The 8,080-nt window shown below is 40.9% G+C and overlaps 1 non-coding gene across 1 annotated transcript; it reads left to right on the top strand.

Annotated features, from left to right (window-relative positions):
- Positions 1 to 6,815: 6,815 nt before the first annotated feature.
- LOC112581659 lies at positions 6,816 to 6,922 on the top strand. The gene has a single exon (XR_003106279.3). It is a non-coding gene; the product is annotated as a U6 spliceosomal RNA (small nuclear RNA).
- The last annotated feature ends 1,158 nt before the right edge of the window (positions 6,923 to 8,080 follow it).

The raw sequence follows: 8,080 nt of genomic DNA on the forward strand, positions 1-8,080 counted from the left end.
TAGCAGCAGCAGCAGCAGCATCCCCTTGACAAAATGCTATAGGCTGCAGAGCAGGGCACGGGGTTGGAGATCATAGCCCTGGGTTCAAATTCAGATTCCTTCAAAGTCTATTTGAACTTTAAAATTCTCAACATCTCTTTCTCCATGAGGATGAGACTAATACACGGAGACCACACAAGGTTGTGATTAGTACTGAATGAGATCACTGAGGAAAAAGCACATCGCAACAGCCATACAAAGAGCTCCACCCGTTTGATTGGTGGATGGATTCTTTTAAGCCCCCAGCTCAGCACCTGGCACAAAAAAGGAACTCAGAAATCTACACCAACCGGAGAAGCTCGAAGCTGTTGGGCCATACTGACCCCTGGTGGTAGCCCAAAACTGTGCACCATGGCTGGCCTCCCAGGTACACTTAGGGGCTAACTGGGGAATGGCTCCTGGAGGAGGGCATGGCTACCCACTCCAGTATTCTTGCCTGTAGAATCCCATGGACAGAGGAACTTGGCGGGCTACAGCCCATAGGGCCGCACAGAGTTGAACACGACTGAAGCCACTTAGCACACACAAATGGATAAGACCACGGGCCAGCTGGGAACAAGAGGGAAACCAAAGGTCACTGCTTTTCCTTCTCACCTGATTCTCTCATTGACCCAGGACGTTCTCCAAGCTCAACCCTATGTTCCAAATGGGCCAGTCTCCTTTCTGTACTCTTGACTTTCTCTTACCACTTTTACTCCTGTTGGAACACACCCCCAACAACACTCTGGGGACTCCATCAAAGATTCAGAACACTCTGAATCTCCATCAGACCTGCTCCCATCCACCTGATTCAGAAGGCTGCCCTGGAGCATTCCAGCCAGGGTCTCCTTCACTCCTTTTTTAACCTCTACAGAACTCACAGCCCGTACTTAACTATGTGCTGTGTATATTTCTCTCCCAGGTTTGCTTCCTTGATATAATTTCCTTGTTTTCTTACAGTTTCCCAGGGTCTACAGAGCAAGAACTGAAGTGACAGACAGGGCTCCTTAAAAGTCATACTTTTTGTTTTTGAAGTATAGTTGATTTACAGTACTAGTTTCAGGTATCAGATCAGATCAGTCACTCAGTCGTGTCCGACTCTTTGCGACCCCATGAATCGCAGCACGCCAGGCCTCCCTGTCCATCACCAACTCCCAGAGTTCACCGAGACTCACGCCCATCGAGTCAGTGATGCCATCCAGCCATCTCATCCTCTGTCGTCCCCTTCTCCTCCTGCCCCCCAATGTAATTCAAAATTTTTATAGATTATACTCCATGTAAGGTTATAAAATATTGGCTATATATATCCTTGTATGTTATTCATTTTATACATAGTACTTTGTACCTCTTAAGCCCTTACCCCTATCTTGCCCTCACCTCCCCACAGATAACCACTAGTTTTTCCCTATATTTGTGAGTCTGTTTCTGTTTTGTTATATTCGTTCATTTGTTTTATTCTTTAGATTTCACATAGAAGTTAAAACATACAGTATTTGTTTTTCTCTGTCTGCCTTGTCTTATAACACTCTCCGGGTCCATCTATGCTCTTGTGAATGGCAAATTTCATTCTTTTTTATGGCTGAGTAGTATTCCTGTGTGTGTGTGTGTGTGTGTGTGTGTGTGAGAGAGAGAGAGAGACAGAGACATGTTTATCCATTCATCTGTTGGTGGACACTGAGGTTGCCTCAGTATCTTGGCTATTGTAAATGATGCTGCTATGAATATTGGGGGGCATGTATTTTTCAGATGAGTGTTTTTCAGTTTGGGGAGATATATATATATAAGATGTCACACACAAAGGGATACTACTTAGCCATAAAAAAGAATGAAGGCCTATATATGTATATCTAGGGCTTCCCAGGTGGTTCAAGTGGTGAAGAATCCAGTTGCCAATGCAGGAGACACAGGAGACATGGGTTCAATCCCTGGGTGGGAAGATCCCCTGGAGGAGGTAACGGCAACCTACCCCCTACCCTAATATTTTTGCCTGGGAAATCTGATGGGTTACAGTCCATGGGGTCACAGAGTCAGACACGACTGAGCACACACTCTTCATATATATATATATATATATATATATATATATTCACACCCAGGAGTGGTATTGCTGGATCACTAGTAGTTCTATTTTTAGTCTTTTGAGAAACCTTTATACTGTTCTCCATAGTGGCTGCACCAATTTACACTCCCACCAAGTGTGCATGAGGGTTCCCTTTTCTCCACATACTCACCAACATTTCTTATTTATTGTCTTTTTGATGATAGCCTTCCTGGCAGGTGTGAGGTGATAGCTCTTTGCGGTTTTGATCTGCATTTCTCTGAGGATTAGCAATGTTGAGCATCAAAAATGACACATTTTTGAATTCAAAATATGAGCCAAGTGCAGCGTTTTGGGTACTTTTAAAACATGCCAATCCTCTTAATAATTCTAATGGAACTCTAGTGCAAATTACATATTATTTCAACTTATAGATAACAAAACTGAGCCTCAGAAACGTTGTGACTTTCCCAAAGTCATAGCTAGTAAGTGGTTTGAACCTGTGTGTGCCTGCTTACAAATCCAGAGTACACTTTCTCTCCCCTGCCCACTGCTCTCAGTTGTTAGCACCTGCCTGTAATAGTGACTTGGAAAAGAATTCAAAACACCTGCGCTTGGAGGGTTGCGTGATGGGTTTGATTAGCAATGTCTGCGGTGAGTGAGGAAGGTGAATGGAGATGCATGCGCCTCGCACTTGCCATCCTTCCATCATCCCGTGCAGGATGGGCCCATGTGAGGATACTCCACATTGTTGTGAACATGGTTTCCAGAAGGCAGAATATGTTGAATAAGCATGAGCTTTAAAGGAAGATTGACCTGTATTAAAACTAACCTCCATCAATTTTTGGAACTTTGAAATGTTGCTTGGCCCTTTCTTTAAGCCTTAGATTTCATATATGTGAATGTGTATAATAATCCCTGGGTTGTTATAAGGGTTTAATGGTATTAATTTTGCAAACACCCTAGGTATGGCGTCTGGAACAAAGTAAGTGTTCATCCGGTGTTACCTCCCTCTCTCTTCCTATTAGAAACAGAGAGCCCGATTCCTCTCAGGTAGTAGTTTGGAGGGTATTATCCTTCCTGTTGTTCGGTCGCTAAGTCATCGTGTCCGACTCTTGGTGAGTCTGCAGCATGTCAGGCCTCCCTGTCCCTCACTCTCTTTCCTAGGAAATAATAATTGTATGTCAATACTATCACAAAATAAAAGCTTTAACATGATAAAACCATCTGATATCAGTAGCCCTCAAATGTGATGTGCCAGGAAGGACACAACATTGTCTATGTAGTACTCCTGCCAAAAGCGTCTAACCTGAATCTAAACACAAGGTAAGAATCTGACCAAGACAAAGCAACCGGCCTGGTGCTTCAACAAGATCAGTGTTTAAAACAACAACAAAAACCCTGTTCTAGATTAAAGAAAATAGAAGAGATATATAAACCAAATGCAGCCTTGTATCAATGTTAAATTTCCCAAGGGTGATGATTATGTTGCAGCTACGTAGGAGAAGATCCATTTTCTTGGGAGACACTTGCTAAAGTATTTTGGAGTGAAGTGTCATGACGCCTACAACTAACTCAGTGGTTTAGGGAAAGCTGTATGTGTGTATATGCATCTGTATACAGAGTTAGAGTGAATATGGCAAAACGGTAATTCAGTCTAAGGAAAGGGAACGCAGCGTTCATTGTGTCACCCATAGCTTTTCTGAAGATTTGAAATATTTCAAAATAAGAAGTCAGGAAGAAGATATATATTCTAGTTAGCAAAGTTTTAAAACTCTCATGCTTCATGTTGGTGAGAGTATAGTAAAATAAACACACTAATAAATTCCAAAAGAGATACAACCATTTCAGAAAACAACTTTGCAATGCATGCCTGTGGACTTTAAAACAGTGATTCTGTTTCTGGCAGCTTGCCTTAAGTAAACAATGGAAGAAGAATATAACGGAAAAAAGTAATCACTGCGATGTTTTCTCCAGTGGTAAAAACTGAAGGGAAAAAACCTAAATGTCCAGCTATTGAGGAATGACTAAGTAAACTACACCAACTTGATGGGCTATAAGGTGGCTATTAAAATTTAAAATTATGAATAATAATTCTTAAAATATTTGAAGGCTGTATAGCAACATGAGAAATAGGAAGTATAAGTTAAATCTTTTAAAAAGCAAAAGAATTAGCACAAAGAAGTGGGAAGAAAAAATAAGCCTTTTTTCTTTTCACAAGGCTGGGTAGAAGTTCAGTTTGAGACATTTCTCTAAGAGCCCTGGGAGTTCCCTGGTGGCCTAGCAGTTAGGATTCTGGGCTTTCACTGCTGTGGCCTGGGTTCAATCCTTGGTCAAGAAACAGATCCCACAAACCATGCATCACAGCCAAAAAAAAAAAAGCCCCAATTCTTAGAGAATCTTTGAAGGAGTAGTTACAATCTATCTACAATATATCTATGACTTTAAAGCTGTTTTTATGAGAGAGGGAATACATCATTCTAAATGAGGAAACAAAGGAGGGAAAAAGCCTTTGAATTGGGGCCTGACAGTGCCTGCATATCTGGGACTTTAAATGCACCAAATCATTAATCATGAGATCCTAGAGCAAGAATAATCCATCCTAATTATAATAATTTTTTAAAAATGAATGTATTTGAGCAATAGAAATGATGGACCATTAAACATTCATTACAGACCACTCAGCATGTGTCCCTGGTGCTCAGTTAGTAAAGAATTCGCCTGCCAGTGCAGGAGAAGCGGGTTCCATCCCTGGGTCAGGAAGATCCCCTGGAGAAGGAAATGGCTACCAATTCCAGTATTCTCACCTAGAGAATCCCATGGGCAGAGGAGCCTGGCGGGCTACAGTCCATGGAGTTGTAAAAGAGCTAGACATGACTTAGCGACTAAACCATGACATCAGCATGTGTCCACCTAGGGGAATGAGAGGAAGTAATGAGGATGAAAAGGTTGAGAAGCAAACTGTCTCAAATGATGAGAAAATCACACATCTGTGGGGAGTGGGGAGGGGGCATGGTCACATTTTACAAGATACTAAGATACACAGGAGCAGTCCTCTTTGAAGGCTAAGGGACCTTCTAGTTACCTTAAAATTCTGGTTTTCCATTATCCTAACCCTGCTCTCCAAAGAAACAAAGAAAGAAAGAAAGACAGACAGAAATAGTGACAAAAGACATAAAGCAATCTTGTCTCAGAAGCCCAGCTTGAATTTATGTAACCAGCAAGACCAGAATCACCAGCCTAGAAGACACATAAAGTCACATCTCTTCTACTTTTCAAAAGAAACCGAGCTTGATCACCCACATGCCAGATGAACAGAAAGCCCAATAGCCCTTTCTCCCCTTGAGTTATCGTGTATCCCTGGTTTTATACAAACCAAAGGGGGCAGTGTTGTTCTAAGTGATTTAAGGACAGAGAATGGAAGAAATATTTCCACTCACCAGACAACCTGATTAGGGGAGCAGCTGCCTCTATCACTGTTACATGTGTGGTTGATGAAAACCCTTCATGCACAGCCCGACACATGCCTGCCTCTTGCTGCTGCAGGGAGCTCACTGCTCTGCATCTCTGTGGTGCTCTGTGCTAGGCTCCCAAGGTCACTCTCACATACTGAAGTGTGTATCCGCCTCCCCTCTCAATGCATGTGTTAAAAGTCCTAACCCCCAGTACCTTATATGTGTAGTATCTCTGTATCATTATATAATGTCCTTCTTTGTCTCTTATAACAATTTTTGTCTTAAAGGCTATTTTGTATGATGTTAGGATAGCCATTCCAGCTCCCTTTTAATTACTATTAGCATGGAATATCTTTCCCATTCTTTTACTTTCTACCTAGTCCTGTCTTTGAATCTAAAGTGAGTCTCTTTTAGATAGCATATAGTTGAATAATATTTTTCAGAAATCCACTATAGCATTCTCTGCCTTTTAATTGGAATGTTCAATCCAGTTACATTTAATGTAATTGATCATAAAATAGGAATTTTATCTGTTTTTTATATGTTGTATATCTTTTCTGTTCCTCTTATTTTTCCACTACTGTCTTCTGTGTTGATTAGCTATGCTCTAGGGTACCATTTTAATTCTCTTGTTTACTATTTTTTTTTAGTTAATTTCTTTTTGTCCTTGGACTATGAACAACATACAGTTGGACAGTTATAACTGAAATTACAATTAATTTCTTAACTATAACAATTTGGTTCTGATTAATGCCAAGTAGTTTCACTATTATACAAAAAATTTGCCCCATATACCTCTGTTCCCTCTCCCCTTCTTTGTACTATTATGTTATTATCATACATTTTAATACATTGTGTGCCCATCAATGCAAATTTATTATTATTGCTTTATATAGTTATCTTTTAAATAAGAGGAGAAAACAAAGAGTTGCAATAAGTGCATTTATACTGTCTTTTGTATCTACCTATGGAGTTACCTTAAATGGTATTCTTTATTTTTTCATGTGGTTTCAAATTAAGACATATCCTTTAAGCCAGTCCTTCAGGGAGCCATCTAATAGCTCAAAACAATCACTATTTCTTGTAAATAAAATCCACTCTGTTCCCTTTGTCCCCAGCACCCATACGGGGAATGCAGCTATTTTCTTCAAGGCTACTTCCAACCCTGGATGGGACCAGGATAAGTTAAAACATCACAAAGCCTTGCTATTCTCACTGAAATACAGTTGGTGTTCCTTGAAAGCATTCCCCTGGTTGTTGGAGGCTTTTAGTTAGTGGCCAGTGTTCTGAAAAAGTTGACCCTAGTGCTTGCTTCGGCAGCACATACACTAAAATTGGAATGATACAGAGAAGATTAGCATGGCCCCTGCGCAAGGATGACACGCAAATTCGTGAAGCGTTCCATATTTTTAGCCTATTATACAGAGTGAAGTAAGCCAGAAAGAAAAACACCAATACGGTATACTAACGCATATATATGGAATTTAGAAAGATGGTAACAATAGCCCTGTATACAAGACAGCAAAAGAGACACTGATGTATAGAACAGTCTTTTGGACTCTGTGGGAGAGGGAGAGGGTGGGATAATTTGGGAGAATGGCATTGAAACATGTATAATAGCATTTATATGAAACGAGTCACCAGTCCAGGTTCGATGCATGATACTGGATGCTTGGGGCTGGTGCACTGGGACGACCCAGAGGGATGGCATGGGGAGGGAGGTGGGAGGAGGGTTCAGGATGGGGAACACATGTATACCTGTGGCGGATTCATTTTGATATATGGCAAAACCAATACAATATTGTAAAGTTAAAAAATAAAATTAAAAAAAAATAAAATAAAATATAAATTAAAAAAAAAAAAAAGTTGACCCTGACAGTTTTTGTTGCATTTTTTGTTACTATAATGAAGGGATCAACTTTTGGTGTTCCTTCCTTTGTTGCTCCACTGACATCACTTCAATATGACATTACGAGCAATGTTAACCTTAATCAGTTGGTTAAGGCGGTATCTGCTGGGTTTCTCCATTGCAAAGGTACTATTTTTTCCTTTCTATGTGCTATTCCAGGGAGTCTCCCCAGTGGTTCAGTGGTAAAGAATCCAACCAGCAATGCAGGAGACGCAGGTTCAGCCCTTGGATTGGGAAGCTCCCCATGAAGGAGGGAATAGCAACCCACTCCAGTATTCTTGCTGGGAAAATCCCATGGTCAGAGGAGTGTGGCAGGCTATAGTCTGTGGGGTCACAAACAGTCTGATCATGTATGCATCCATGCTATTCAGCAAATCCAGGAAGGCCAAATCCAGCCCACTGCTTGTTTCTTGTAAATAAAGTTTTATTGGTACAAAGTCACACTCATTATTTTACATATTATCTGTGGCTGCTTTCATGCTACAACAGCAGAGGTGAGTTGCTGTGAAAGAGACTTTGGCTCACAGAGACTAATAGAGTTCCTACTTGGTTCCTGGCTGGCTCTTCTTGCTCTGTTAGAAGCATATCACTAATTCTAGCCCACATATAAGGGGAGAGAAATTAAGCTTTTACCTGTGGATGGAGGAGTCTCCAAGCATT

Source organism: Bubalus bubalis, chromosome 23, assembly GCF_019923935.1.
Source record: "Bubalus bubalis isolate 160015118507 breed Murrah chromosome 23, NDDB_SH_1, whole genome shotgun sequence".
In the NCBI taxonomy this organism is placed as follows: Eukaryota; Metazoa; Chordata; class Mammalia; order Artiodactyla; family Bovidae; genus Bubalus; species Bubalus bubalis.